Raw genomic sequence first — 10,549 nt, forward strand, 5'->3', positions numbered from 1 at the left:
GCCACCAGAGCACCCTCCAAATGCGTTTTCTATCTCTTTGAAAAATTTATTTGATATTTGTATTGAGATTGCATTAAACGTGTAGATTGCTTTTGGTAGGGTTGTCATTTTCACTATATTGAGTCTTCCTGTCTATGAACGTTTTTTCCATATAGCTGGGCTCTCATTATTTTTCACAGTAGTATTTTGCAGGTGGTTTTGTGTTTGTTTGTTTGTTGTTGGTTTTTTTATAAAAGTCTTCTGTGTCTCTAGTTAAGTTTATCCCCTGTTCCCAGTTCCCAAGTATCTCAATTTGGGGTTGGCTATTTTAAATGGTATTGCTTTCTTCGTTTCCTTTTCTGCATTTTATTACTGTAGAGGAATTCACTGTTTTGTATATTGAACTTGTATCCTGCCACTCTGCTAAACTGGTCTAGTAAGTGTAACCAGTTTTGGTGAATCCTTGGAGTTTTCTGGATGCACTATCAGATCATCTGCATCTAGTAACAGTTTAAACATCTGTTTGCCAATCTGGATGCCTCTGAATTTGAACCTTCTGCCTTTAGGTTGGCAGCATATCTCCTTACCTACCACCAGAGCATCCTGACTTTTAAGAGAAAAAATTTGAAATATTTGTCAACTTTATAAGTAAACAATTTCACTTCCAGGCATATTCTCTATACACTTGAAGGGTTATGTCAATAAAGGCATGTATTGTAACAACTCTTTTAATAGGAAATGATAGCAACAGACTAAATGGCTATAAATAGCCGATGTTTTTGTGTAATGACAGACTGTGTAAATATATTGGTGTGTGTTTATGTAATGAAATATTGTACAAATGCTAAAAAATTTGTGAAGGATAACTCAGGAATTTTTAAGAAAAGTTTTTCTTCTCCGTCTACAGATTGTTTATGTCTACAGAAACCCAAAGGATGTTTTGATTTCTTTCTTTCATTTTTCGAAGTTAGTTGTTACATTAAAACCTGCAGATACTATAGAAGAATACATGACTCAGTTTCTGGATGGAAAAGGTAACTATTAACCAATGAACATGTGTACAAAGTAATGATGCTTATTAAGCCAAATACACAAATTTAGGGAATATATTTTGGAGCTAGATAAGGCAGATAATTGAAGGTAGAATCCACTGAAGCAATTGATTTTGTACAGATTTGTATGATTTTTATTTATCATTCAATGCCCTTCTCCTCCTTGCAAGGAGCCCTTTGAAGGGCAACAAAGTTGTAAAAGCATATATTTTAGGTAGTATTTTAACCTATAAAAGGATGATAAACATTCTTAGTAATTTCTATTAACTTGGCCTAGAGTGGAATTCCTACATGGTGAAATGGGAAAAAAACTCAGCTATGAACCAAAAAGTTGATAAATTAGGAGGTTAAGTCTACCCAGATGCATCTTAAAAAAAAAAAAAAGCCTAGTAATCTACTTCCCCAAAATTAGCCACTGAAAACTCTGCTGATGGCAACCTTACTTCTCTGACTTACATGAGTTTCAATGATAGGGATCAACTCTGTAAGAACGTGTTAGACCCGTACCTCTCCGTGTTCCAGAACAGCTAATATTCAGAAAATGTAGTTTGATTGTCCTGTCACAGATTTCTTAGAGACCTGATATGGCAGCTGCTGAATTTCGTGAAGAATATAGATAAGGGTAAGAGGTTTGTGGAATATGAAATCAGGATGCTCACTCACGTAGATTAGACTCAGGGATTGTCAGATTATAGGGGAAATTGCTGGCCAGAACCCAAGATATCCTTAGACTAGAGAACAGTGGGTTGAATTGAAATGTGTTTTGAAGTAGAAGAAATAGGAAAATGAAGATTCTTATCCTTTTTAAGAAGACAGTTCAGTGTTTTATCACTGATCTATTTATCCCTTTAGTGCTGTTCTTCTACACAAATAGAGCACCTTTCCCTAAAGAAAACTTCTGTTAAAATAGTATAATTCTTCCCTAAATCACTAATTATTTTTAAAAGAAGATGATATGGATGCCCGGTAGTTAGAAGTTCATTATTTCCTCCAAGGACTACAAATAGTAAAGAAAGAGTTTGGATTATTGTTTTTAAAAAATTTATAAGATCTTGATCTTGTTAATTATTAATCTTTCCCACAGTGGTAGGAAGCCTTTGGTTTGATCATGTCAGAGGCTGGTATGAGCACAAACATCATTTCAATATTCTGTTTATGATGTATGAGGATATGAAGAAGGTAAGACGAGGGTATTTTCTTCTCTCCTTAAAATCTTTCTCTTATGTTTGAGTGAACCACATTCTCCTTGTTCTTTTTAGATCTATGCATTACTCAGTCTTTTTTAAGAATTTCTAATTTTCAGGGCATCCTTTAATTGTTGTTGTTGTTATGTGCTGTTAAGTCATAGCAACCCTATGCACAACAGCCCTAAACCTTGTTTTATCCTGTGCAAATCTCTCTGTCTCTGACACACCCAACTCGATTACCCCAGTCACTGAATCAATCCACCTCATAGAGGGCCTTCCCATCCTGCGCTGTCCCTTCACCCTCCCAAGCATGACATCTCTCTGCAAGGACCGCTCCCTCCTTATAACATGTCCAAAGTATGTTAGACAGAGCCACAGAATCCTTGCCTCCAAGGAGCCGCCTGGTTTGACCCTATCCAGGACGAATCTGTTTGTTTTCCTAGCAGTCCATGGTACCCTCAATACTCTTCTCTAGCACCATAGCTCAAAGGCGTCAATTCTCCTTCTATCTTCCTTAGTCATTGTCCAACTCTCTGATGCATAACAAGTGATTGCAAAGATCATGGCCCGTATCAAACACACCTTAGTCTCCAGAGAGACACCATTGCTCTTCTGCACTTTGGAGAGGACCCTAACAGCAGACGTTCCCATCGCAAAATGTCTTTTAATTTCCTAGCTACTGGTGCCGAGAGTGTGGAGTGTGGAGCCAAGCAAACTAAAGCTTTAAACAATCTCAATCTCTTCACCATCCATCCTGATGCTGCCAATTGCTCCAGTGGTGAGAATCTTTGTCTTCTTGACATTGAGTCTCAATCCATATTGGATGCTGCAGTCCTTGACCCTCTGCAGCAAGCGCTTCAGGTCCTCCTCAGTTTCAGCAAGCAGGGTTGTGTCATCTGCATATTGCAGATTGTTGATAGATCTTCCACCAATCCTGACCCCACATTCCTCCTCATAGAGCCCAGCCTCCCAGATAATCTGTTCTGCATACAGGTTGAAAAGGTATGGAGACAGGACACATCCCTGGCATGCACCCTTCCCAATTTTGAACCATGCAGTGTTTCCTTGCTCTGTTCTGACGACTGCCTCTTGGCCCAAGTATAGGTTTAGCATTAGCACAATCAAGTGTTCTGGGATTCCCATTCTTCTCAGAGTCAGCCACAGTTTGTTATGGTCCACACAAGTCAAATGCCTTTGCATAGTCAATGAAACACAGATAGACATTCCTCTGGTATTCCCTGCTTTCAGTCCTTTAATTAGTCATTCTTAATGTTTTATTCTAGGACTCTAGGACTCATTGTTTTATAGGATGCCTTCTGATAAAGCCACCTGTAGCTTTAAAGGCAAAACCAAATGTCCAAAGCAAACATAAATAAAGAGTGGGAGGACACTGCAAAACGCTAGGATGAGGTATCACTCCTAAGAGAGGAGTTCCACACGTCCAGGTGTGCCCTATGATTCATGTTTTCCCTGTTTTATAAAAGAAGCTTGAAATATAGATTTCATGTGATTTTACACATCAATGATTTTACATGGCAATCAATCTGATTAAAACTTGTGTAGACAAAACACATCTGAAATTTACTGTTCTGTGAAGGAAATAATGCATAGGAGGATGGAGGGTCAGTGCATGAGAGCACCCTGGAACAGATGAGGTGACACAGTATCTGGGGCAATGGGGGCAGGTGTATCAGAGACAATGAAATTGCCTGAAGATAGGGAACAGTTAAAGATTTTGTTCATAAGGTCACTATGAGTCGTAGTCAATTTGACAGCACATAACAACAACTTTGTATGATCACTATGTCCAAGTAGTATGTTAACTTATGTGTACATACCTATTAATTTGTTTAAAATAATGGATGCCTACTTACTCCACTCCACCATCAGCACTTTTGACACCAGCAGTCAGGAAATCAAAAGGCAAATTATATTCGGTAAAGCTGCTGTCAGGGACATTTCCAGAGTACTGAGAAGCAATGATGTGTCAGTCTAGAGACAATGTGCACCTGATCCAATCCAGAGTCTTCACAATTACTTGCTATGTATCAGGGAACTGGATAACGACTAAGGAGGACAGAAGAAGAATTGATGCTTTTGAGTTGTGGTGCTGGAGAAGAGTCCTGAACATACCATTGACCACCAAGAAAATACATAGGTCTATCTTGGAGAGAGTTAAACTTAATTTTTCCTTGGAGGCAAGGATTTTGAAGCTCCATCTCACATACATTGGGCATATGGCCAGGAGGGACCAATCCTTAGGGGAGGATATCATGCTCGGAAGAATGGAGGGACAGCTCAAGAGAGGAAGACTCCAGATGAGATGGATTGATATAGTATATTGGGCAATAGGGATAGATGTGTCAGAGTCAGACTGGCTCAAGGTAGGGTAGGCTTCAGAGCTATTGTACATAGGGTCTTTATGAGTCGAAGGCAACTTGATGGCACATAAAAACAAGAACAACTATGAAACAAATACTTAAACAAGAGAAGAAATATTGCATCTTCTAAAGAATTAAAGTAGAAACAGGTATGTATTCAAGAAATATATAATTAGAAACTGATTATTTCTAATTATGGAAAAGTTCAGGTATATTATTATTGTATAAACAAAAATTCAATTATAATGAAGTCAAGATGGACCGGATTAATAGCAAGGGAATCTTAAATAGTCAAGAATGAGAATATTTTCTGGCTGGAAGAAGTAATATTGGAAATACAAGTTAGATCAATATAAATTAACAAAGGGAAGGGTGAGAGATGAAAATTTTAAACCAAAGAAACAGGATTTGGAAATTTTATGAAACCAAAAAATAAATGACATCTTTGAGGAGTGAAACTGAAGGAAGAATGTAGAGATCTAGGTGTAAGTCATGAAATATAAAGACCCAGAGCTGTGCAAGAGGCAGATCATGCAGGACCTAGAAGTCTATGCTGTGAGGTCTCGTGGCCTAGTAGCAAGGAATTGCACTGCTGACCTGAAGGTAAATGTTTGAAATCACCAGCAGATCCATGAGAGGAAAATTCTCAATCCATTGCAATGAGATTAAGAGCCTCTGAAAACCCAGTGGAAGATCGGCTATGATTCAGTTCCAACTCAAAAGCGCATAATAACAACACAGGTCTATGCAGCTCTGGTGGCCTGGTGGTAAATAGTTGTATTGCCACCTCAAAGCCACATGGTTTGAATCTACCAAGCTGCTCTGGGAAGAAAGATAAGCAGCTTTTCTGATGCAGTTTATAGTCTCTGAAAACTCACTGGAGGATCAGCCAAATAGGTCCATTTTGACTGCACTTAACAGCAGCAACATAAATCTTTAGTGATTTTTTAAAAAATTCTAAAATAGCAGGGTCATTGAAGAGTAAAAAGGGCAATGGAATAGACTTGATAATTTTATAATAGCATTCCTATTAGTGCACTGAAATATGATAATAATCAGGATAGGCAAAATAGAGGTCATTGCATCACTTAAATGAAACACAATTGTGCCTTTAATTAGATCCATCAAGATTATGAGATATATGGCTTTAAAATTTATTTAGGAGATAAAAAGAAAGGAATTACCTATAAAGGTACTGAAAAAAAGAGAGGTATCAAGATTTCTGGTCCATATACCCAAGTTTATAATAGTGTCTATAGTGATAGGATCAAATTTGAGGGGGAAGATCATGAAGTTTGTTTTGACACGCAGGGGTTAAGATGACTGAGAAGCATTCATATGGAGATATTGAAAAAACAAGCAGAAAATATAAAACAAAAAGGAGGCATGAGCTCAGGGCATATATTTCATCATTCTTACTATATAGAATATAACTGAAAAAAGATAGGTGCAATGACAGAGAAATCATAGAAAGGAATTTTAAAATGAAACTAAATTTCTGAGAGACTATAATATGCAAAAATTATCTGGGAAGAGATGAACCTCCAAGAAAACAGAAAAGGAGCAAAAACAGAAGTAGAGAGAAAGTCAGTAGTGTGTGATGATGCAGAAATCAAAAGTGTCCCAACCAAAAATCATGAAAACAACCTTTAAGATCTAAGAGAAAGAAACTGAAAATGGGAGTTAAAAACATTCATTGATGTGTAATGTAGGGCACAGTAGTCAGATTGGAACAAATTGGGAAATAATTTTATGAATTTTGAATTCTACATCACCAGCCAAAATTCTTGGGCAAATGTTCAGACACACTTTACTGACCCATTCTGGTACTATTGAGACATGACTGTTTCAAGTTTTGGCTCAGGATGTGCAACCTGAAAACTCTTGCATATATGCTATACATATGTCAAATCGGAATTGTAAAGGCCATCCACCAGGTTAGTGGGTCTGTATATCTTTATAGGAGGAAATTTCATTCCTCTGCTGGAAAGCAGCTAGTGAATTGCAACTGCTGGCCTATTGACTAGCTTTGGAGTATTTACTAAACAGCTCTAACAGAGTTTCTTCATTTAATAATTTGCTCACTAATTTCTGTGGAGCCAGAATCAACTCCTATGTGACATTCTAGAAGGTTTTCAAGGCCGTAAATCACAAAGACTATGATTATCTATCCTTCTCCTGAGGAGCCGTTGGTGGATTTGAACCTTTGAATTAGTAGCTCAATTCCATGTAGGGTAAACTACCAGAACTGTTATTCAATCACCATTGTTTTTATGTGCTGCCAAGTTGGAACTAATTCATAATTAAGCTCCCAACAGGTTTTCAGAAGCTGTAACTCTCAGGGAGGGGATTGTCCATCTTTCTCCTGCAGAACAGCTGGTGGATTCAAACCCCTGTCCTTTGAGTTGGCAGCTGCAGCTTCTTAACCACTAAGCCACCAGAGCTTCCTTGTTTAGCATAATACTCTGTTAACTATTGCTGCTAAGTACCAGTGAGTCAGAATCAATCCATAACTAACCCTCCATGGGAAGAAAATGCCCCTCTTTCCCCTGGGGAGCAGCTGGTGGATTTTAACAGAGTACCTTTGGGTCAGCAGCGAAACTCCTTACCGTGAATCCACAAGTCCTTACTCTCAAATCTCCACTTTCTATCAGCTACAAAGAAAAGACTAAAAACTCAATCAGCTTTCCAAAGTTCTTTTTCTCCCATCCCAATACAGTTCTCCAGTTTCAATACTTCAGACTTGATTGAATACCAAGGTCATTAACATTCAATTTAATCACTATGAAAAGCATTATAAGCTTTATAATTTGGAGTTTTTACAACCAGAAACTAATTATCTAGCTTTTCTAGGGACCTATTTTAGCCTTTTTTTTTTCAGTTGGAAGATGCTTTTATTCTTCTAAAGATTGTTCTGTTAGAGATGTTACCTACAGGATAAAATGAGTCTTTTCTATGAGCTACTGTGTTTCTGTTTCCTGTTTTAATTTCCTATTTCCTTATAAAACTGTGAACTCTTAACACAGAGAGATGGTATTTTTATCATCTCTTAAACTTCTTTTTCATCTATCAGTTTTTTTAATGTAAGATTGCTAAAATATTGGCCTAGCAAATAATGAAAACAGACTAGCCTTATAAATTCCAAGAACAGTAATCTCTCAAAAACAACTGACAAAGAAAAAATTCATTTTCAAAAAAAGTAAACCACATATGTTTGCCAAATTTAAGGTTTCAAATGAGTGCAAACACCATTGCTACTTCAAAATGTAATTAGATGACACATAAAGTGACCAGTTTCTCATGTAATTCTTTTTAGGATCTCAGAAGTTCTGTGCTTAAAATCTGCAATTTTCTTGAGAAAGACCTGAGTGACGAGGAAGTGGATGCTGTTGTGAGACAGGCTACTTTTAAGAACATGAAGGATGATCCACAAGCAAATTATGATGACATTCTAAAAAATGAAGTTGGGAAAAGAAAAAACGATGGCTATTTCCTACGCAAAGGTGATGCTTTAGCACTCTAGCAGAGCGAGAACATTGAGAGTTGCATTGAATGCTTGGCTTATTTGAGAATTTAGGAGTAGTTCCTCTATGTTTCTCCAAGTGACAAGGACATCTAGAGGCCAGAGCCCTAATCTAAATTCCCAACTAAAAATAGCCCTCAAGAGTATCTAAGAAACACTAACACTGCTTTCATGAAGTCTGGCATATGAGCCTGTGTTAGAGATTGTAAAGATGGCACAGGATAGGACAGGGTTCAGATCTATTGTTCGTAGGGTTGCTATGAGTTGTACTCAACTCGATGACACCTATCAACAAGGACAACATATTTAGGCCGCTTTTTTTACTTCATTAACTCCACTGACTATTAATTCAATTATTTTTCATGTATTGTACACCAGAAATTGCAAAGCATGAATATATCTTACTTCTAGTTGATACCTGTTATATTCAAACATCTCAATTATTTAATTGTCAATTATTCTAAGCCTGCCTGTGCAATTCTCTATTTCATTCATACTTTAATGTATCCATAATTTATAACCATGAGGATACATATTGATTTATTCTTAATTATATAAGAATATGAATTGAAGTTATCCCCCATTTAATACTTTTTTTAAACTATTCTATGTTACCACCATGTATTGTCATGTAGAAATTTTTTCTGCTGAAAGAAAAGTGAATCATATTATTCTTTCAGCTGTTCTATGGCAGAACTAGGTGATGTTCTGCTTACAGAAAGATTTAAAGCACTAGACATCCTAGTGGTCAGTTCCACTCATAGAACTCTTATAAGTTGGAATCAACTTTAAAGCAATGGATTTATCATCAATTTTACTTCTCATTCAGGAGCTCTGCAGCCTAGTACATAGTATATTGCCCTGCTAACCAAAAAAATTGAAGGTTCAAATCCCCTAGCCACTGTAAGAAAGAAAAATAAGTACTCTTCCTCATTACAAATTTAGTCTCAGAAATTTGAGAGAGGATCACTATGAATTAGAATCTTCTAGAGTGCAGCGATATTTCTCATTGCTCAACAAAATAGGATATGATAAAATGTTTAAGCCTATGTGAGTTTTCTGTTTACTGTAAATGCCTTTAAGAATGTGTAAAAAGAAAATCTGATAGATGATGATGCTAAATTATTGGTTTCCATTTAAACAAACAAAAAATACTTAGTGATGGCTTTAGATTTCTATAGAGCAGGGTCCAATAAGAACAGCTCTGAGCAATCTCTGGCCTTTACATCACTACTTGAAAATCTTTAAGCCTCATTATTCTCCTCATTTTTCCAAGTTTAAGGGTGAAGAAATACCTACATAGTAGGTTTACCTTAAGTACTACATGATTAATAGAAAAAACATAGCATAGCATAATACATCATGCCATGCCATACCATACCATACTATACTATATACCACATACTATATAGGCTGCTCTGGTGGCCTAGTGGCAAGAAGCTGCACTGTAATCCTGAAGTCATGCAGTTCTAGGCCACAAGCTGCCCCACAGTAGGATGGTCAATCTCCCCTCATGTGATTAACAGCCTCTGAACACCCACTGAATGGTCAGCTTTGGGTCAGTTCTAACTCTATGGTATACAACAATAACATACACTATATACAAATGCCATACCATACCATACCATACTATATACCATATACCATATACTGAATACCGTATACTGTATACTATATAGCATATTAAACTATGGTGCTTGACACAGAGTAAACATTTTTACAATATCTCAGTTCTCTATATGTTTTGGGTGGTTGTCTTTTTTTTTCTTCTTGTAAAGAAATGCTATGATTCAATAGCATTAGTTGATGGAAGTCTAACACACAGAAAAATGGACTAGAACTGTTTATTGTGTTTTCCAATCCTAAGTTAGTTTCTTAACTCATTCCTGTGTAAGGAAAGATGAAAAACTAACATAGATGTTTAGCTTGCTTTAGAGAAGAGTTTAAAGTGGGACAGTTTTAACTTTTGCCTTTATAATCCTGCATCCTAACCAAGATGCTCTCGTGCTGGAATCACTAGGTACAATTGGAGACTGGAAGAACCATTTGACTGTGGAGCAGAGTGAAAGGTTCGACAGGATCTTCCAAAGGAAGATGAAAGACTGTTCCTTGAAGTTCATCTGGGATATAAACGAGTAGAATCACAATGACAGTTCACAATAATCATATCATTGCCTACTAACTAGAAAATACATTTCAGGATACATAATAGTTTGTGCCTCTCGTGTCATTATTAATTTGAAAATGTTATTATTTTATAAATTTCATAACTTTATTAATGAAAAATATGAGTAAATTTAGACTCATCAGCAAGAACTATACTTTTTTCATATCAATACATAAAAATTATTTGATAAATATTTAAATTGGCATCTTTGAATATAATGAGAAAATGGAAACACATGCAGCATGAATTATAATGTTTTG

At 36.5% G+C, this 10,549-nt stretch overlaps 1 pseudogene; it reads left to right on the forward strand.

The window, feature by feature from the left end:
- The window catches only part of LOC102856084, a 26,734-nt pseudogene extending 16,449 nt beyond the window's left edge, over window positions 1-10,285 (forward strand).
- Window positions 10,286-10,549: the final 264 nt, after the last annotated feature.

This window comes from Elephantulus edwardii, unplaced genomic scaffold, assembly GCF_000299155.1.
Source record: "Elephantulus edwardii isolate Elephantulus edwardi_28Jun2011 unplaced genomic scaffold, EleEdw1.0 scaffold00002, whole genome shotgun sequence".
NCBI classification, from domain to species: Eukaryota; Metazoa; Chordata; class Mammalia; order Macroscelidea; family Macroscelididae; genus Elephantulus; species Elephantulus edwardii.